The sequence below is a fragment of the Ptychodera flava genome, chromosome 8, assembly GCF_041260155.1.
Source record: "Ptychodera flava strain L36383 chromosome 8, AS_Pfla_20210202, whole genome shotgun sequence".
Lineage (NCBI taxonomy): Eukaryota > Metazoa > Hemichordata > Enteropneusta > Ptychoderidae > Ptychodera > Ptychodera flava.
In genome coordinates this window covers 24,582,624-24,605,666 of record NC_091935.1, presented here as the reverse complement: position 1 = coordinate 24,605,666, position 23,043 = coordinate 24,582,624, and the positions used below count along the sequence as shown (strand labels likewise).

The window sequence follows — 23,043 nt, the reverse complement described above, 5'->3', positions numbered from 1 at the left end:
TATGTATGTATGTATGTATGTATGTATGTATGTATGTATGTATGTATGTATGTATGTATGTATGTATGTATGTATGTATGTATGTATGTATGTATGTATGTATGTATGTATGTATGTATGTATGTATGTATGTATGTAAATACGTCTGTACGTTTTTTGTCTCTGTTTCTCTCTCTCTCTCCCTTTCTGCTAACCTCCTCGTGAAGGGTAACTCGTAAAACTAAAGAAGGACGTTATTCGAGCATGCTTAATCCTAGTGATGTACCTCTTTGAAAAGCTGGTCTATTTCTTTCCGAACGCACATCGAGAAAAACGCTGGTGGAGGAACCGATTGTTTCTTTAATTTGCCGTATAGAAAGGATATCATCTATTCATATGTGTTCAGAAAACACAAATGATTAGATTTTCTAATACACTAAAGCTACCCGTATATATGCATGCAGGTGTAAATTTGTCCGAAAATGCTCCTTTACACTTGGAGGAAACTAAAAGAGGATATCAAATGCTGAGAAGTACCAATTATCTTCATGTTTTAGGCTATATCTCTGACTAATGACGTCATTCCCTGTGTAAAACCCAAAGTACTGGGAGCCATAAATTCTCGAGCTATCAAACGCGCTTTTGATCATGCCTGCATTACATTTGTAATCGCTAAAACAAATACATAAACACCGCCGTGATATCGATCAAACTGGAATGAGTTGGTTCCAGTAGACAGTAAGCAGGCATGAAAATCAGATAAATATGCTCAAATACTTAAGTCAATCCGGCAGAAACAATTAATAGGCATACTGAAATACCAAACGACTCCCCCTGTAACGTAAGAGGTTGCAATTGTACTGTAGTCAGGCACATTACTTCCATAGTGCTCGAAGTTATTCAATGCCCTTTACTTGATAATGTCGCCACTGGCAAAATACACTCTTTCCATGGAAATTTAATACAACTCAAGCGCTGCAAAGGAGGGAGTAACACCGTTCGGGGACTATTTAAAGGCGAACTACTTGATTCGTCCGCGGGGATCGTGCTAACATTACAATAATGTATATGACATAAATTGACAAAGTGTGTACCTTTAACCCTTTTATCGCAAGACTATCATCATGCGCAATGATTTTCAATTTCCAGCTAAAACAGCGCAGTGCCATGATGTTGCATGCATAAATGTAGCATCGCAATAGACCGAACAGTTGGGCGATGTCTCGACAGACGCTTATACAGTCGACAGACAATAACTCATTGCGACGACGTGTCTTCAATAAGAAATCCCCGTGTTTCAATTACCAGTTATATACGCGAACAGAACACTAGTCAAACTCTATTGACTTTATTCATTTATATTGATTTGGAGTCATCGGGCCGTGTGACCGACACACAACTATAGCCTGTGCATCTTTTGCAGCTCTTTCTCGTTACTACAGAAAAATAAACGGTACGTGCCTATGGCAAGGGGAAAATTGCCCATTTTCTATGGCATCATCAAACCGACTAAAGCCGCGGTCTGGAAAACTATTCCGCTCGACTGCTTGACTGATAAAGCGAATATGAAAATTTAAGGTCCTTGACACCGGTAACTCGGTAGACCCATCAATACAAATTAGGCTACCATTTTAGCGTGGATCTTGACTTGGAACCTTTTCTTTGACAGGGATTTGTGCGCCGCAGAGAATGTATTAAAAATCTCACCGACTTCATCCAATGATCGACGTTGAAAACCATTCATTGAGATCAGCGCTATTCTTAGTTTGTGGTGAAATATTAACCGGTACATTTGTAAACTCTGATTCGTCTGATCTTCTTTACAGCCGCTGGAATGGCGAGTCGGCACATTTCACAATTCACAAGAATTTGTTAGAGCTGTTATTGAAGAAATACTATAACTAAACATCGAATATTGGCCAGGTGACGCATCTGCAAAGGATTATAAACTAAATAATCTATTTGCATGACACTAACATAGGGTACACAGCGCTCTTCTTTTTCGCTAACTATCAAATCTCGGCAAAAGTTCCACCTCAGATACTCAAGTACAGGTATCAACAAACGTTATGAACGTTACAATCGTTTGACTGGAAAATTCTTTGTGTTATCGACGACTCTATCAATGTCATCATAGCACAAATTGGTGCCAAACGAAAATGCATCATATTTCCTTGGGAAGCAGCGGGAATACATAAACATGCATAAGAGTCCAATTTATAAAGTTCAGAATTTGACTTTTGTGTCTTATGGTAGATCCGAAATGGCTATTTATCAGAAGAGCCAGATATTTGCAAAACCAAACTGAACTAAAATGTTTCACATAAAATTTGATAGGTCAATAAAGGAATCAGTTTTCAGCGAGCTATGAGCTCAGCTGCCTGACGGGTAATCTCAGAAATGCCTACAATTTGAATAATATGATGTCTGTAACATCGCGTCCATTGACGAATTGAATGTAGTTGAAAAATATAGATGAAAAATATAATGATTTAACACATGAGGCCAATTAATGATGTTAAAAGTATGCAACTTGAAAAAAGACACGTAACATGTAAACGAAATTTTAAATAAAAGCTATCAAAGCACATGAACAAAACCAAACTTATATAATGTTAGATAGGCTGATCATATAACGTCAGCTATTACTGTATATATATATATATATATATATATATATATATATATATATATATATATATATATATATATATATATATATATATATATATATAAGGAATGTATATATCTATATATCTATATATATATATATATATACTGTAGAGTGACAACTACAAGTTCCTAGATTCTCAGTATATATATTTATATATATATATATATATATATATATATATATATATATATATATATATATATATATATATATATATATATATATATATATATATATATATATAATATATAATATATATATATTAAACCTGTCCAAACTGGAAACCTGTCTAAACTGAAACCTTTTTTAGAATACCATTCCAATACAACTATATATTTAAAGGACCTCTATAAACCAAACCAAACACTAAACCGAAAATTATAGATATATATTTAAACCTGTCCAAACTACAAAACCTGTCTAAACTGAAGCCTTTTTTAGTATTCCGTTCCAATACAACTATATATTTAAAGGACCTCTATAAACCAAACCAAACACTAAACCAAAAATTATATCTAATCACGCAAATTTTAATTACCTCAAGTACAATGTAATACAATCGTCTGATGATGATTGTATATTGTGCATGAAATTATGTAACAGAAATCGTATGATTACTTTGTACTTTATATATATATATATATTTATAGATAGATAGATAGATAGATAGATAGATAGATAGATAGATAGATAGATAGATAGATAGATAGATAGATAGATAGATAGATAGATATGACATTTCTCTTAACACTAGCCAATCGGGTCATGCAGGAAATGGAAATTATGCACTCTCCACCGTCGTTTGATATCAGCAGATCGCAGATCATGCCTAGCTATGACCATGTGGCTGCCTATGTCCATCTATCGGTGACAACATTTGAAATACAATCTGAAATATCAATAACGGCTTACCTGAGCCATCAGCTCAGTTTTGCGCTCTCATAATTTCAGGTTAAATTGCTGTCAGTGTTCTCTGCGAGCAATATGAGGGAATCGCCGTGCATTTACTACACTGCATGTCTGCACCATGAATCCATCGACTTTCTCCTCCACTCGCCTTTACTACACTGCTATAAAAAGCGGCCAGAGTTCAGGTATATAGCTGGGTTGGTTATTCCACCAATCAGTCGGCGACATGGCGGTCGTTGCCACGTGTGCGTGGCAACAGTTGCCCGGCAACTAGGTAAACACGGAGAGTTGTATTATTTCAGGTGAGCTCATGACAGCTTACCATCATATGCTGGGAACCAGAAGCGGGCAGGATTAAATCACCCTTTTTTCATAAGTGCAATAGCGACTCTGAATATCCTTCAGAACGTTTAAGTGCATTATGGTGTAATAATCGTCAGATTTACATCTCCTTTGGTTTACCTTCTCACAAATTATTATCGAATCGTTTGTGTACCTAAAACCGCATTCCATGTTTTCGACCCTCCAAAGAAAATTTGGAAAATGAAGCTGAGTGGGATTAATTTGTTCAAGAGAAAGCGGCGATGGTAATGTCAACAGGTTTATCGCATTGGTGTTTTGAATGCCTGAATATATGCTTTGTTAGGGAAGAAGCGTGTACAATAAACAGCTTGATAAACCGTCGCACACACTCATAGCACTAATCAGATCAAGTGGGGACCCTCTAAATTCATTTGTGACCGCAGACTACGTGTACGTGAGGGGAAGTATTTATGCGGGGGAGATTAAATGAATGCTATCTCACAAGTGCGTCCGTCCTGATTGCGGCATTGTGTCTCACAATATGTTGAAGCTGATGACAGCTCTGGGGGATCAGACGACGGAACTGACAGAGACAATTAGCGAAAAGTAAATAGTCTCCCGGCGAAACACGTTTTCACGCCGAGAAAGCCTCAACGGTTCGCACGTACAGAGCTGTCGCAAAAAACACGCCATTTGATTTACTCAATTTGTTTGCAGCGTTGTAAGGCTGATGTTAAAGCTTACTTCAGGAGAAACAGGACGCCTATATTCCGGTGTGTTTTTGTTTGCTAAACGGTCACAGTTTGTGTTCGCTATATATAATGCCTTCTCTTGTTTACGTCCTAGAAGGTAAGATCGCGTAAACCCACTTTTAAACGTGTATTTCATTATTGCGTGAATGTGATTTCTTCAGCGGCGAAGAGTCCAAATATCTATAGTACAGTCCCACCTTTGACAGGTTGCCACGTATGTAGGTCTGTTATCATCCGGATGTACATTTGTCATAACAAAATCTGACGGACACATTGATCAACTTCCTTCTACGCATATGTTCATAACATAAATTATCGATGACGAGATATGATGCAAGTAAATTTTGGTGGATTGTTTGGCCTCGAGACATATACATTGTACCGTTACGTGCCTGTCTAGATTTCTAATATTCATTTTGTATTATTCTGTATTCACTTGAAGGTATGTGTCTACGCCGTACATATTAATTTATTATGTTATCAAGGCATTCATGATCACACAAATGCAACAGAATGCTACTCTGTGTCTGCGTGTTTGCGTCTATTTGTATGTATGTATGTATGTATGTATGTATGTATGTATGTATGTATGTATGTATGTATGTATGTATGTATGTATGTATGTATGTATGTGTGTGGTGTGCATGTATTGTATGTATGTATGTATGTATGTATGTATGTATGTATGTATGTATGTATGTATGTATGTATGTATGTATGTATGTATGTATGTATGTATGTATGTATGTATGTATGTATGTACAATGTGTATGTGTGTATGTATGAATGTATGTCATGCTCTCTCTCTCTCTCTCTCTCTCTCTCTCTCTCTCTCTCTCTCTCTCTCTCTCTCTCTCTCTCAAATATTGGCAAACTGTGTGCGTGACCTACAAAATCCACTAGAGCCTACATCATAAAATTATGCTCACGTATGTGTTTGCTCCACTATTAAAAGAAGCACAACTACTACACCAGTTCGCAATAACGAATGGACTTAAATTAATGTTTAACACGTTTTGCTGACATATTGGCGTATACCAGTTTAAACTTTGCGGTATCATGTGCATTAGAAAAAGGTCACAGAAGGGTTGGCAGTGAGTTGAAAGGTCAATAATTTCTGCTATTTTGTAGGGCATGGTCACTAAACTCTTACTATCTATTAACGTTATTATGACAAGTCGTATCGAAAAGTTCTGTGACAAGTTTGGAAGCTAGAAAGGTGCTCGCCAGAAGGCTGCATCTTCTGTCCGACAGTTCGTGAAATCGAAATGCCTCGTCATGTATTCCCCTGGTGTTCAGAAGGATATATTGCGCATAAACAGGCTAAACAACTTTCTCTTGCATTTATTTGAACTTCACTGACAAATAGCAAGCCATGGTTGTTGATATCCATGTTAGATTAGATTTTATATCCGAACTTGTGACGGAAAGTTTCCAGAATCTAAGCCTAACAATAAGAAGAACCTTCTCACCTAAGAACTCAAGTGCGATGCGCAGTAGTATGAAAACGCTTCTATCGGACCGGCGCCTTTCAACAGTTTCGCGCGTTTCCGTATGCAGACGACATGTAGCACATGTTTTGTCACTCGTATCAAATTTCGCCTGCTGTTGACACCGCGAGCGTGTAAATAATCAAACGAAGGCCGATTTTTTTAAAAGGTGGCCGCAAGAATTCTGACAATTTTAGATATTGTCCGTGACGAAGAACCGAAACTGATCGGTTGGCAAGTCAGATTTTCGCAGTCTTCCATGAAGCTGACATTTGCCATTGTTCTGTCAAGCTATAGCAATTTGATGAAATCGGTCAGAGTATACCTGCAGTTACGACGGTGTTGCTAATGAGCGTCCAGGTCTACTCGTGCGTGATCACGTTGCAATTATTAAATGGTTGCCAGCGACTGTGGTCTCTTTGGAAGTTCATCATCAACACGCTGGTTTCTATTCGCGACTTTTCAACAGTTGTCATTATTCAATTTTATTCCGCAAAGTAGTTCGTCAGTCGGCGTATGAATATTTTATCTCTTTGAGAATCGCCTGGAGACTATTTTCTTCTACGGAGTGTGGAAATTGCCCGAATAATACGTACCTCTAGTCACTAAGAAATAGCTCTAAGACCTGAAGGTAGAAGTGAGTGAATACGTTAAACGTATTGAAAGACTTCACGACAGTTTTCCCTTCAAAACAGAATTTTTCATGAATGAGTGTTATTTCCGTGAACGTTGTTTAACCTGTGCTTTCAATCCAGTTATTCTATATGCAAGGGGACTTAAAATTCGAAAGCAAATATCGATCTATTTCATCTCAGCGGTATTTGCCTTGTCAAGATATTTGCATGCTGCAATGACGTTCAAACTCTTCAAAAGCGCGAAGTGACACCTTATTAATGTCGCACGGCGTTTTGCTTGCGCCATGATTACGATTATTGCCGTCGAAGTAGAATGAAGATGCCGTACTCCATATGTCAGAGGTAAATGAAAGTTTTAACGCCATGTCAATTTGACTGTTCTCCCCGTAGGGTTGCGAGAGTAAGTGTAGTGCGTGCTGAGGCGGGATAACCTCAGCAACCTGGTATTAATCACACAGCTGCTGCGAAAAAACACTGCATGAATTCGTGTGGCAGATTAGCGACAGCCGCCAGTAAAAACACACAATGTGATAATTTCAAGATATTTTATCGCATCCTACTTGTTTCCAATGGACACGAACATTGGCAATAAATTGCTTCTTTTTCAGAAGTTAATAGCTTTGGACGATAATCTTAGCTAAACTTTGAAAAGAAATTCTTCCACTAAATAAATTATTTTGTTATCGACCTGAATCAAATCCTAATTGTGATAGCGAGAAAAAAGAGGGCATTTGTAAATGGGAAACAAATTGGTAAAAAAGTCTTGTAATTTTTCTGATTTTGAAATGAAGTATACTGACAAACTGATATGAGATGCGCTGTCTGTATGCATTCACCTGTCTCTCCTTATTCATCAAAACGATATGTACCCGCGATTTGAGCTCCCTCGGCTGCGCTTGTCACTTAATTATTGATGTAGTCGTTACCCATTAATGCGTCAAATGAGAGCTCTTTAAGATAATCCAGGGAGACATCCAATTCTCGCCACACTTGTTCGGAGAGATCAATTACGCTCATCTTTTAGCGATGCTGGCGGATCTTGGCACGATGGCACTGTGCCAAAAAAAAAATACTCTTTAGCACTGTAAATCAAATCATGTCAGATGACACAACAATTTGGATTTCCGATAAGTATGAAATTGATGTGTTTTGACTGTTTAAGAGATTTAAGGGATGTCCTTTAAAATTGGCACATAATTGCCATTTGATGTATTCCTCGAAGACTTTAACATCTTACCATTGGGCAATTAGAAAATGGGCTCCCTGGAGAAACGTGTTAGCTTAAGATGATCGCACGGGTACATTTTCCTGGCGTTACCGGAGACGCTGTGTTGAACACTTTACATTCCAAGGTTTCTTCTATTAGAGGGCCAGCCAAACTACAGTATCATGAAACAATGGACAAACTTTAAGATATTTTGAAATGCCGGAGTTTGACTACCGTGTCCCTTACGTGCGCATATGCAGAATAAAACCTAGAATTGTGCGTTTCCCGTTTTCTGTGCATCATGGCGACATCGCAAGTTAATAAAATAATGCACAGAATGGAATGTTAAAGGCAAATCGTGTAATGTGGTTGACAACAATTTTATTTCCATGTATGACAGAGTACTTTTTACAGAGTTCTTTGTACAAATATTCTAGTATTAGGTAAGACATAAAAACGTTGATTTTTAGCTGTGTTCATCCTGTGGCCTGCCATATACTAAACTCCGATAGACAAAACAAAATTACAGACTTGCGAATGAACCCGACGGCGAAAAGTTTAGGGTTCCACGGAAATCAAATTTGTCCGCCTCTTGAGAAAAATTCCTAGTTCTATCCCATGCCTCTTTCTTATTTATACTACATGCGCTTCTACAGAAAATTATATCATTTTAATTTCCGCAAGAAAATTGCAAAACATTTTGTAATTTACCGTATGTATCAATACCTTCAGGTTGACGACTGCCCAGCAGGTCATGTATGCAGAAATAGGAAAGCATATAATATCATTTTAAACTGTAATTTCGATAAATCTTTCTAAAGTACCACATACTATAAAGAAACCATTTCGGGCAAAAAAAATGTGCGTAAATTTTGGATTAAAACGGCTAGATTATGTGTACCATTTAAATCTCTGCCAGACAAGTTCTCTGAACAGTTTTTTGTTAGTAATTATAACAAAAACCGGTGAAGTGATGTACCGGGTGGTAGGCGCCTCGGAGTCAGACGTTTGGCTATCAGTTTATTTCAATGCTTTTCAGATTTACCGCTTTTTTAAGCTCATTTTGAAGCTCTTGGAGTAAGAACAGTTTTCAACGTCTTGCTGTTTTGAAACCGAAATTGTTATTTTCCCCCTCAGTGTTTACCCAGGGATGACGGCCACTTTGAATTTCAAATATCGGTAAATGTTAGGTAATCTGTTTTTCCATTTGCAAATTTTACACGACGGTCTCTGATTTTTATTCTTGAATTGGTAGGAAAATAGTTGACAGCTTAATTGAGGAAATTTTGAGCAAAAGTTTAATTCTTTCACTTTCCAAGCGCATTGTACATAGGTGAACTACTTTTCCCAAGACTCGGTAATGCTATACATTGTCACTTGGTCAGAAAGTATTCCACTTGAGTCTTCAGACAGCCAGCTTGAAAGGCATTTGTGGAGGAAGTTCTAGCAACCTAAACTGAAAGAAAATAACAATGCTTCAATTTTCATTAGATCACCACTTCTTTGGAGGCTGACATTTGCCATATTGCTGTATAAGTTGCATAAGATGAGAGGATATTGTGCAATTCCATGCAATAGAACTCAACACGACAAACGGAAGCACCAAATTTTCTCATCAAATTTCTTGACGTTATACCTACGACATATGCCATTGTAAAGAAACTGGTGGGTTTTTTCAATGTTACCTTGTCTCTTCTGCTTTAATTCAGCAATGGTAACTGCCTCAGCGATAATGTTGCTGAATTACCGGAACAGAAAACCCAGTAGTGCAATGTCACCAGAACGAGCGGACGCGGAAAATCGGTTCAATACTGAAAACAGCCGCCGTCCGCTGACTGACAGTCGTCGCTTCTCTCATGACTTTATCAGAGTGTAATCCGCTCAGTGTCAATTAGCCGGCATTTTTGCATCCGTATCATCATCATATTCATAGACTGACTTGCATGATATAAAGATTGGTTATCTCAGTCTCCGCATAATCTCTCTTGCAAATTTCTGATCGGTATTAAGGCAGGGTACCGGTCTCGGCGATAGACTTTTTGATCTAAGCTATGAAAATCTGACGATGCATCGCTCGCGTATAGCCTTTTTTAGTCGCCTCGCATTAAACATAACATTTTCACGCTCATCTTGCTTTGTGATAATCGAAAACTTTCAAATTTTCCCACAGCGTTCACTCATAGAATGGCGCCCATTTGAATTTTAAATATGCCGATGTAAAGATTTCTATGGTGAACCCCGGATTGAACTGTTGGAACAGGATGTAAGGAACAGTTAATAGCATCCTTTTGCGAAATATGAGTCTATATATCAAGCCATTGCTACGTACACATTACCATAAAAATTATTAATGTGTTTCTGTTTCAGTTTTCCACTTAAAATGAAATCAATTATAGTGAAGATATTTCATATTGCAGCTCTTTAGGAGCACCAAACTTTACTTCCCGGACTGCAGTATGTTGTATCAGCCAATAAATGCCACGAGTCTCTCGTAATTTTGTTTCATTTCCGGGCGCGGATTGGATCAGTTGTTAAGTTATTACGCATTTGCTCTCATATAACTGTATTGTTTTTTACATAAATTGGTTCAGAGTAGGATCAGCGGTGTCGTAAAGGTTTCTCAACCACTTGGCCCGAGTCGACCCTTAAAAATAGAGTTACACGAAACGTGTCGTGAAATCGATTTCTGAATTACAGAGAACTGCGTCACATAAAGTGCAGTTGAGAGAGTCGGTCCGGTCATTCCGAATTCGTTCGCTTCAATATACCCACAATCATCGACAGGTTTTCTTATACCTAATTCGACCCTACATTCGACATCAATGGTAAAACCAATCCCCGAGAGATCGCATATACTATTTTCGGTACATGTGAGAAGACAACACATGCATATATATTATATAGTGTGAAGCTCTTAAGACTTGGTGTTGTTGTTTGTCTCAAACACGGATTACAACTGAAAAGGATCAGTAAAATGACCTTTGACTTTAGATTGTATTAGTTTATAAGGACAGACACGTCACGATCGGAATTCTTTCGCTGCGTTTAAATTTCTAAATGTCGTTATAGCTCACCTAATGTTGGATTTGGAAAAGTTAAGAGCCCTAAAATGTTCAATTATAAAGTGTTGAAGAATGTTTCACTCCCTGATCATTCTCCAAGTCTCTTCCATAATGTTCAGAGAGCGTACAGTCTTTGGACGTGTTTAGCATTACTTTATAAGGTAGTATTCGCTTTGAATTAAATTGGAAGACTTAAAGTTTTGGTAAAACTTTTCTCAATGAAACTTTTCAACCTTTCTCTTGCCAAATCAAGAATAAAATCAAGTCCTCGATGCAAAGCTTGGAACGTGTAAGAGAATCATATTACGTTACATTTATCATTATTTGAAATTCAAAATGGCTTCAATCCCTGTGTTAACTCTATTGGGAAAAAAATCCGGTTGTGGAAAAACTAAGATGGCGAAAATCCCTTCTTACTCAAAGAGCTTTAAAATGATCCCACAAGCGGTAGATCACAGAAGTATTGGAAACGTTGACGGTCCGATAATCTGTTCCCGGGGCACATTTTACCTGAAGATTGAGTCATCTTTGAGTACGAGAATCATCAGGAAAGTAAGCTACGATCTAAAATGAGATTGTAGCTACTTCTGATATCGTGAAACTCGCCAAGATTTCAGTGTATGTTAACTGTATAAAGAATTTTGCCTGAATTGAAGAGAGAACCCCCGGTTTACATCGGGCCATGTGTTTGTTTGAACACATCTAACGCGACAGCCTATATCACTTTCACTACAGGGCGTTCTTCTAGAGATACCGTACATCAAATAACTGAGTTCGCTTTGAATTGAGCCGCACGGTAAACCACAGAGAGTAATTTTATTGTAACGCAACCTAGGCGAAAAGGTGGTGATGATACTTGCCCGAGGGCATAAAATGTCCAATTGAATCGCAAGCTCGCCTTACGTGATGTGTGTGACGCTCGGGCTATTGGGTTTATCCATTGAATGAAAAGAACCGTTCAGATTGCAAAGTGTCCCCGTGTTTTCTGTAACAGTCACGAAGTCTGGTTTCTTCTTCAGTGAACGCTGATTTTGATGAAAATAACCCCAGGCAGATTCGATCGTTGCTCTCCAAAGAAAAAACACGGTTTATCTGTACCTCGGATTTCAAGTGTTTGTGATCGGCATGTAACAAGATCTTGTCCATCAGCCGTCTAATATTAATCCTTTCTGCCGGACTAGTACTGTTGTCTCGTGAACCTTCTGTGACACCTGGAATACATGTGCATGCTTGGCCGTCTCACTACCATATTCGCTCTTACGTTGATACGATATCATGGAGTGGATGTATCGCAGTCAACGAGACGGGTTCGTGTTTATCGTGTCAGCGTGCGTTTATCCGTGATCTAACGATTATCAGTGCCTTTACTCACAATCGAACGCGTGACCATTAAAAAGGCAAAAGCTTTCTTTTGCTGTTTATAGCTGTCATGACAAGGCCACGTAATTGTCCTTAAGTTCATGAACACTGTCATTATCGTTGCTTGCTTGTATATGAGTGTTCGCTTTCTGGTGATTAAGAGACAAGGGTATGGCTTTTTCACAGATCATCAAAAGATGATATCATTAAGATTGTACTCTGATCGGCAAAATAAGCCCAGCTCATCTGGACTATGACGTACAAGAACGTGAGACGGTGAGCTGGTTTCGTCATGTAGCGCTGGAAAACTAGAATGTGCTTCAAAACTTTAGCTTGTCTCAACCTTTTGCCAAATAACCGTTGTTGTGCAAGTCTATGTATCGACATCAATCTTAATAAACTCCCGATTAAAAAATTAAGGACACAGGGACAAAGAACCAAAGCTTTTAGGAAAGGCTTTGCAAAGTATGAAATCAAAGAATCGTGTGATACTACCAAGATTTTGAAAGACTTTTCACTTGTTAAAGGTATACTGCCACCTGTTCTAATTTTGCCACAGTTACCATGGAAAGAGAAAATCTAACCGATCACAGATTTTAAGCCGATGGCCGCTTTTTAAACAGCGCCATCACATGGGTATTTTGAATACCAAGGAACGCCCCTTTCACCATATATGGGCATATTTAGATTACAGGTGAGCGTATACCTTTAACGAGTTTTCAGTCAAATACCATGGGTTAGCCGAGGAAGCTTATAGAGACAGAGAGATATAAAAATAAATCTGCAGAATTTTGAAGAGAGTGGGTAAAACACTTAAAAATGACCAGAAGTAATAAAATGACGAGAGAAAAATAATCTATCGTTTGATGACCATACTCGATTTGAGACCACTAGTTACAGATATGGACAACATATGTTGGAAGGTTCTTGCGTCTGCGTTCAATTGACTACTGAAGCGTTGAATATTCCCACCTTTCTATAGCAATGTGGTGTAAATGTATGCGAACTTCTAATTTTTGCCTTTTTGGTGAACCCTAGCCACTGAATTCATCATACTCTCTATTTCCAGCTGTACAAACGAAAACGAATCTCCTTTTAAAATCTTGCGACTATCTAACCATCATGTTCTGCGTAGGGCGGAAACTTTCGTGTCTGCAGCACACATAGTTGACAGTTATGAAACATAACATTAAGCATGCAGCTGCAAAGAGTTCCTTGCCTTATTATGACAGGCAAGCTGTAAAATCCCAACTCAGGAGTTCTTTGTTGAATTCATTTTAAGAGTGTACTGTGACAAAATTACGATTTTTACCGGCGATCGGCCACACACAGCGGAAAATGTGATACAGTTATCATGACTATTCGTATATCACTCTATATAACAAGCGCAAATGTATTGAGCAACGAAACTTGTTGACTGTGCGTCCTACCCGTCCTATTGTCTTCAATTGAACCCGAGAGATTTCCGGCAAATTACAACTGATATACCACAGATATATTAAAATTGAAAACTAGATGACGTCAATATGGAAGATAAAATTTCGCAAAATCTAAGTCCCAATATTTGCTTCTAAATTTTCTACGATTTCAGTAGATCGTGAGTGTACGGCTGATGGGAGTTGTGTTTTGGCTGGTAAATAATGAAATCTTCCAGCAAAAGTAAGATTTCGGAGAATTTAAAACTGAAGCTGATGTACACTTCTTCCGTCAACGAAGGGAGATGGGTACAGCCACTGTGACAAGGAGGATAAAAATTATCTCGAAAATCTTCCAACTTCGCGAATAAAATATCACGAGACATGACCTCAATACAAATACATCATTTTACCTCAAAAACGGGATCAACGTTGGTGATTACTGGAAACGGATCAACTAAGAATATGAAATCGGAAAAGGTACTGGAAGCCGCAATGGAATATTAGTGAATTGTAGCGTACGTGCAACAACCGGTAAATAGTTAAGCACTTTCTTTGTAACTTTATCGGTCTGAATTCTCCTCCGGCAACAAATTAAAATATCCTTTATCCGAGGAAGAAGAGGGGACAGACAGACAGACAGACAGACAGACAGACAGACAGACAGACAGGGAGGGAAGGGGCAGACAGACGGACAGACGGAGACAAGCAGACAAGCAGACTGACAGAAAGACATAGATGGAGAAATATACACTATAGGTACAAGAGGACGGTGATCAGCATAAGGTGGTTTCATGATAAGGTAATTTCATCAGAATTTAGCTAAACCTGGCGTCTACTTTCTTGGTGTAGAACTATCAATTTTCTCAGAGCCGCATCTTAACTGAAACGTTATATGTCTGTCAAAATCTATTATATTAAAGTTGCATTATCTAAAGCTACGCTCATCGCAATAATACACGTCAACCGATGCGGTGCATGATATTAACATAAAATTCAGTCAGTTAATTTTTCAGTCACCTTTTTTCCCCTGCACACTTGGTTTCCACAGACCTGACTATCCGCCAGGCGAAAGAATTGTGCAGAGATAAATCGTAAGTCGTTAGTAGACATACGGCAGATGAAATTTTGATATTTGTGTGTGGGTGGTAAATTCATGCAGTATCTCTGAGGTATATAGGAAAAGTTTCAAATTAATTTAGCGTGTCCTATTAGCTTATCGTCATATCATTTTTCGGTTGTTTCTATCTAACATGATGAGGTTCTTCTCGACTCTAGATTGCGGGCGATCGGTGCGGTAATTGGAATTTCGATGCGGACAAATGCGGGGCCTTTCAAATAAAAAACAGCGCGCTTTTGAAAAGCAATACAGCAAGGCCGACGGATATACTCTCCGCCTTCGCGGTTATTAAGAACTCGTTTCGTGGTAACCTGATGTCTTCTCTATGTGATCAGGCGGTGAGTTCACACAGAAAGCGAAACAAAGCTATCCAACGCACGAAACAACTCAAATAGGATGTAATTTTGCATTCACTTTATGTTAACAACGTTGAATTAGAACACATTGTCAACTTGAAATCAAATACGTTCTTATTTTGCATACTGGGATATTTGCAAGGTCGGGCGTGTATGGTTTCAAGATAAACAGAGCAAAGATTCCAACGGGAAAAAGACGGCAGCTGACGTCTTACCCGAGTTTTGCCGGGTCACGGTGCATCATCATTAGCAGACGGGCAACCATAGAATCCTTACGTGGTACGCTCTAAGCGTGCAATGTTACATCTAATTGTACACACGTTTCAGACAAGTCCTAGTATGATAGTAAGGCTCCGAACATCGACCTATCGCTGTTGCTATCGTTATTTGTAAATTTTGCCGCATACAGCAGATGAATAAAAACTATACGAGTCAAAGCATTATGTCACCTCCAATTCAAAGACTAGTCTAAAGATATATGACAATTTATATCCTTGGGCGAACCCTTTCGGGTATACCGTTCGTTAGCCTAAGGAGTTTGAAATTATCTCACTACGTGTAGCAGCAGACGACATGAAGATAAAATGTAAATTTATGATATGTCGCGTCACCTTGAATGAGAGTATAGAATTTATGATGATGTTTAAAGTTACCGCTGCCGCCAAGGGGGAAATATTGTAAATTGTAGAAATATGCCGCAATTTGTTCTTAATTACAGCTCCATTGATTAGTTTCTACGACCTTAAGTGGTAAATTTTTCGCAGTGTTGATAAGTAGCACCCTGGGAGTGCTTTCCGAGTTAACATTTTGCATTTAGAAATGCGCAGAATGACGGTGTCAATGTACTTCGTACTGCATAAAAACAACTTTGAGGCCTCTGTTCTTCTGTGAGGGCAAACTAAAATTGCCTCATAGTAGTGCAGGCTAAACTAGCTCAGTTAATAAACCTCGAACGACTTCGCAAATTCAGAATTCAGTACCGGGAATACACAATTTCTCCACACCTTGTCCAACATTACATGTAGATTAAGGTAGTATGCACCTCGAAAGTGAAAGACTTAATCTTTTGCTAAAACTTTCCTTATGGAATCCTTCAACCATTCTCTTTCAAAATCAAAAATAAAAATCGGGGGTCACCGTGCAAATTTTGGTTCTAGAGAAACAAATAATGCAAGCTTTACCGATATTTGAAATTCAAAATGGCCGCCATCCCTGTTCTAACTCTATGGAGAAATTAAAAATTTTCGAATTTCGAAAAACTAAGCCGGAGAAAAGTTTCCTTACACCAAGAGCTTTAATGTAATATGCACCTCGAAAGTGAAAGACTTCAACTTTTGCTCTAAATTTCCTCAAGGAATCTTTCAATCATTCTCTTTCAAAATCAAGAATAAAAATAGGGGGTCACCGTGCAAATTTTGGTACTAGAGAAACAAATAACCCAAGATTTACCGATATTAGAAATTCAAAATGGCCACCATCCCTGTGTTAACTCTATGGCGAAAAATAAACATTTTCGAATTTCGAAAAACTAAGCCGGTGAAAAGTTTTTTTCACCAAGAGCTTGAAAATGAACCCCCACATTTGGTAGATCAGAATAGAATTGTAAAAGTTTGAGAGTCCGAATGTCTTTCCCTAGGTGCGTTTTACCTTAAGTGTAGCAGAAAGATAACTGAACTCAAATGAATTTGCTTGGGTAGAAATTGTAATGGTCGAAAATACACCATTACATCACCATTTTATCAAGAACTTTTCGGTGTGTCAAAACCAACCCGACTTTGATCACCAGATCACGGTTAGTTCACACTGGGAGTCTCATTGTCGCTCTCGGACGTCATCACACCGTCAAGTCACGCGAAAAGTCAGCTACCACTGCGCACGCATAGGTCGTGCTATGTGGCTTTTCAAATGCTTGGACGAGCTCGAACTCAAAGTTAGGACTTAGAACATGGCTGGGGGACCACTTCAAAATGCAACAATCACATACTTCAGCTGCCCAAAATATCCCCCTTTCACTAAGCCCATCACATTTGAATGTCGTCAACATCATAGGCAAAGTGGTATTTTCAAGCATTTTGTTTACTTTGTCCGGTTGCAAGTCTTGTTCAGAAATGCCACACGTCTGATCACGTTTACGGAGCATATCTCGGCGATTATCGTGTCTAATACCAATGCTAATCTAAAAAAAACCAATTACTTCGAATCAACAATTTCAGTCCAGTTCCCGCTTCGACGATACCAGAGCGTACCACTGTGAGTGCCGGGCTATCGTTTCGATAAGCTCCGTTAGTTTTCTGGACCATGATCACAATGCTAGACTAATTCAAAATTTGTATTCAGCAGTGTAGATTTGTCAGCACCGACTATGTTGAGCGTTTGATACTGAAACTTTGGTTTTTAAACCGCCAAAGACAGATATTCAGATGAGTGTCTTCATCTGTTGTTGAGACGCCTTTTTCGATAAAAAATACTAAAATATTGCATTACGGCATTCTTGGTTCAGTACAAAAACAATATTCGAAGCGAAAAATACAGCCAATGGCAAAATGTTGGCCCGTAATATATTCCTTTGAATACCTCAATGTACATGCATTTGTTCTGCCCTGAATATATAAACCCTGAATCCTTATCGAGTCCAACTTATTATTCAGCGCATTTTAATTCACTTCTCTCGTTTGTAAAATAAAGATACAAGATGATTGTATTTTTCAAAAGCTGTCATCTGAAGAAAGATTCGCCCAAGGGGTAAAGCAGTTACTTCCATGCAATTTTATTAATTTATGACTGGTTTATTTTTTATGACTCACAGAGTAATATGATATACATGCAATATGTCAAGACCCAAATTTGTTGCAGAGCCGTAGGCTTTATAGCTAAGTTTAACCCCGAAGTAAGGTTGCGTGTATATCTGAAGTTTCACCGGGGAATAAAGACTGTTGTAAAAGCAGTGTAGTGTTTCCCTCGATGAAGATATGCATGTTCGTATTGCTCTAGGTATGATCATAGGGTCACGGTGTATACTGTTTTGAGTTCAGAAAAGTACAGTGTCACTTCTCGCTTGTAAAATGAAGACCCAGGATTTGCAGATAGTCGATGATGATACTTTTCAAATGCTGTCATCTGAAGCGGGATTCGCCTGAGGGCTAAACTAGATACACCCATACAATATCATAAATGTATAACTATAATTTTATGACTCACAGGGTAATATGATATACACTCTGACAGTCAAGACCTTAAGTTCGATTCGTTGCAGGAAGCTGTAGACTTTATATCTAAGTTTAACCCTGAAGTAAGGTTATGTGTATATCTGAAAGTTCACCGGGAATAAGCACTGTTGTTAAGGCAGTGGAGTGTTTTTCTCCCAATGAAGACATGCATGTGCGAATTGCTCTAGGTATACTCATTGGGTCCGGTACTGATTTGAGGTCAGAAAACTCAAGATGGTGGCGATAATAGAACCAATGTCACTATGTTGTCGAAGTGCCAGTAAATTCACTGCTTGATTATATATTATAGCCAAAACATGGGACTATGTGCCCGAGGGTAGGTGACCATTTGCCCGACGTAAGGAGGGCAAATGGTCTCCTGCCCCGAGGGTACATAGTCCCTTGTTTGGGCTATAATGTTTTTATTACATGCCTCTCTTACTCAGTTTGCACCAAAAATATTTACGTTTATTGGCAAATTATAGTCAAATGCTTTATTTTCATTTTAGACGAAAAACGGTTAAAAATAGAACGATTTCCATCGAATGGCGCATTGATAATTTAAACTACTGTTATGCGGTTTATCAATATTTTTAGGAGAAATTTCCAAAAACAGGATTTTCTGTGCAAAACATGAAATTTCAAGACTTTTAATTCCAAAAGTTTTCACGTTGAAAATAGTTCCGGTTCACTTTCAGTCCAGTGATGACTATGCGGCCCGCAACGTCATCGGCGAGTTACCATTGAATCCTATGGAGCGCGCGACGTTCGATATACGAGGCATGTAATAATTCCCTTTCTTGTCTTTGTGATCGATTTAATCTAGTGTCTGCCTTGCGTTCAAAAAAGCCCCTGTCTCTGAGCTATACGCAGTATTCGATATAATTCTGTCTTAGGGGGCTCACCCTCGTTCCCCATTTCTACATTTTATCCAATCTCCATCAAACCCTGCCCTGCTTCTATCCAAGTCACAAAATACTTGTAGCCGTCGAAAGCTGTCTGGTAAGTCGCATTGAGTCGGCACTGTGTGGTGTTTCTCCTTTCGAATGACAGCCTATATGTCCGTCGTTAAGTCAGGCTACGCTTTTCTCCATGGCTTTTGAAATATCTCACACAAAGACATCGATATCTGACGATTGTTGCTACTGAAATTTTATTGAGTAAAACACCAGCATCTCGGTCGATTTACAAAAGCAGACATACACTTAATCAACGGTAATATACTGAAAGTCGCTAATTATGTTTTCAAAACAAATTAATTTCATTTATTGCAATGCGTAATCAAACCTAATGAATGAACATGAGAGTTTCCTCTGATGAGTTTTTAATGTGTCAGTTATAAATACTAATTATGATACGGAAATTGCATATCAATAAATGTATTCATGTCTATGATTGAATGTATTCTCTTAATCTTTAGTTCACATCTTACATCCATTGTATTATTCATACCTATTGTATATTATCTCACGTACAGGTTAAGTGATCTAGAAGCTGCTGACACAGGCATTATTAAGTGAAACACAAGGATCTCAGTAATAAGTCGACTTGCATACAAAGCAAACATACGACCAATTGACATTTGAATCAAAAAGACGTTAATTATGTTTTCCGATCAAAGTAATGGTTTCATTAATTGCAATATATTGCGAGTTCGTTTTGATCAAACTTAATGAATGAGCATGAGAATTTTATGTTTTTTGATTGTGTCAGCTATGAATACTTAATTGCGAAGTGTAAATGGTAGATTAAGAGTTTTGTTAACATTTTTGATTGGATTAATTCTTTTCATCTGTAACTTAAATTCATGGTATTATGGAAGCCACGCCTTTGAAGAAGGGGTTTAAAAGTTCACGGTTTTTGAGTATTGATATCTTCTCTGGGGCTCTGGTTCCAGCTTCAACCCTTAGCACCCAGACACACCAAGGCATAGGAGAAGCTGTATTATTTGGCGATGGCATCTAAACGATTACCTACATCTACCCATAAATAAAGTCTATGTTGTTGAAACGAATTTACAGTAACGTCTTCGTACATACTCTGAACAAGATCCCGAGTACGCGTGAGCGAACGAAAAACGAGCAATCGACTTTGTAAATTCCAATAATCTAAGAATAACAAGTGTGAACTTTCACGTCTTCGTTCAGCCAATGCTTTAAAGAAGACGAGTAAATCCACTTGCAAACTCTCAATAGGGTTGTAAGGAGAGCAATTCCCCGTTATAACACAGTCCGTCTGTGTACCTGTACCTGTATGTCTCTCCGTCTGTCTCTTCAGCGCAGCTCTCTCTCTCTTATGAACAATTATCTTTCTTCCTTGCGCGTCGTTTCGAATCTAAAATTTGCTATTATCGCATCAGAGCTCTTGCCGCTTTCCTCGAATAACAGTACAAATGAACTATCGACCCCCTTGTTCCCCACAGACAGGAACAGTCCGGACCGTGATACTAGATTTATAACCTGATTTTCTTTAAACTTCTATGACGTATTTTCGTTACTCTAGAAGGCTCCCAAAGTCTACCTTAGAGCAAGCAATTGGCTCTTTTGTCAAAACATTAAATTAATTAAATCTAAGTTTCATTGCAAACTTCTCCAAGTCATGCTAATTCTATTTGACCGTCTGCCTTGGGGACCTTAGGTAATTAATCACAATTTTTGTATCAATACATCAAAAGGGATACCATACATTCATTTTACCTTATCGAGGCCAGTCATTAAAGTTTGACTTACGAGAAAGCCAATTGGGTCATCCAACAAACGAATCCCTTGGCACTAACTTTACAGTTCAAATTTTTGCTTTATAAACTGCCTGACGAAATTTTTGGATTTTTTATTTGGCTTCACAATTAATGATGGAAATGTGCCCTAAGGTTTGAATTAATTACATTCTAGACTTTCAGTTGTTATGATACTAGTGGCGTCTCATTCGTATTAGTATGCATAGATTTAGAAAAACAGAATGTAGTCGGTTTGGTACTTTCACTGTTCACATAGATACGGCAAATTAAGATAAATTATATCAATGTTATCTGGTCTTTGTGATACACTTCGACTTTGATTGCTAACGGTTCATTCACAAAATAACTGCATACATACTACTTATGATTGAACAGCTCACTGAAACAGAATATGTTCGTGGCATTGACTTCATTCGACTCATCACTTTGTATTTCAGTATATTTTTCTTGGTCCCGTTTCTTGGTTTATTTTCTGGAGATTTATAATGTTATAAGTATTGAGGTAGTAAACATTTGTGCTCATTGTGAAAAAAATATTGGCTCGTGGTTTCGATAGATCAAATCTTAGAGGTCGAGCAAGTTCAACTCTTTGTAATTTGGCAAGTGAGACCGATGACAAGTTAGAGAGAAATTACGAGCGACGGCCACATTGCTGTCCAGTGCGTGTTTAATTAATTACATTGGAGATGTTCTCTTTTGTGCAGATGGAATATGATATCTATCAACGGCATGGAAATCGATCGCGCCACAGTATGCGAGTTTTTTCCCGCAATTTCAATTCGAACATGAAAAGGTGTGTTGCTTGTCTCGAAGTAATTGAGAACCGTGAAAACGATACTGTGCTTTGCACTTGTACACGCTGGTCACGGTCTCATGATTGCTGTTCTTTGAAAGACGCGTGTCACAGTCAATCAATACAGATCGACTTACGAATCTTGAAGCTTGTGTATCGTTTTTGAACTTCCATATAAAGTACAACACAGAACAGTTACAGTTGATAATGAAAAATCTCAACATGTGCCCAGTGAAGGTTCTCTTCACACCGCTATGTGAATAAAAAGACCACTGATCGACATAAAATGGTATAATCATAGACAGGCTGAAGCTTCTACTGTCCAATGATGGTAGAATTAACTTCTTACAGGTACAGATAGGTGAACTTAAACTTACACATTTCTTTTCTGTCTCCTTGGCTTTGTCTACAGCTGCTGTAATGATAACCTGTAGACAACGTTTTGTTGTCCTCTGATTTGTTTTTGTGAAAATCGATTCAATTATAATCTTGCCCATAGAATCGATAAAGAGAATATAAGCCATTTTCATTTTTCAATTGATGATAATTTGCCCTTCTCATCCCTAATAGCTTTTACTGTAAAACAGACACCCTCACACTTGTTTCGATTACGAAAGAAAACAATTTGACCTACTACCTTGAATTGAGTATATTAAAACATTTAAAATTTTCCAAACGCTTTACCTAGTCAATGAATGTCGTCTTCTACTGTTTTCGTAATATCGCGCGATCGTGACAACATCTAAAACTCATGCATATTCTCAATGCTACATTAAAAAATATTCTGAATCTTTGGTTCATCGACCCACTAGTTTTTCCTTAATCTTTTAGAATTTTCATAAATTGGGTGTTCAGATTTAAGAATGAGAAAGCCAGTTCACCACAGCATCTGGAACGTTCTAATATTGATTCATCCACATCCAATATTGCAGTACATGTATCTACAGTAATTTGTGTTTTGTATTGAATATTACTTCCTGTTACATTTGCTCTCCTTTGCTGGCTAGCATAGCCCATGGTCTTCGCACTCTACAAGGGGGTGCATT

General features: G+C 38.1%; 1 protein-coding gene across 3 annotated transcripts in view; it reads right to left on the bottom strand.

The window, feature by feature from the left end:
- Positions 1–23,043, bottom strand: part of LOC139138846 (galanin receptor 2b-like) — a 76,561-nt gene that overhangs the window by 23,099 nt on the left and 30,419 nt on the right. Inside the window, exon 1 of one of the 3 annotated variants that reach the window (XM_070707400.1) lies at positions 3,566–3,720. The exons of the other annotated variants lie outside the window; for them this stretch is intronic. The gene's annotated coding sequence lies outside the window, so the exon portion shown is untranslated. Of the gene's footprint in view, positions 1–3,565; positions 3,721–23,043 lie in introns of those variants that run through there. 3 annotated transcript variants of the gene reach the window in all.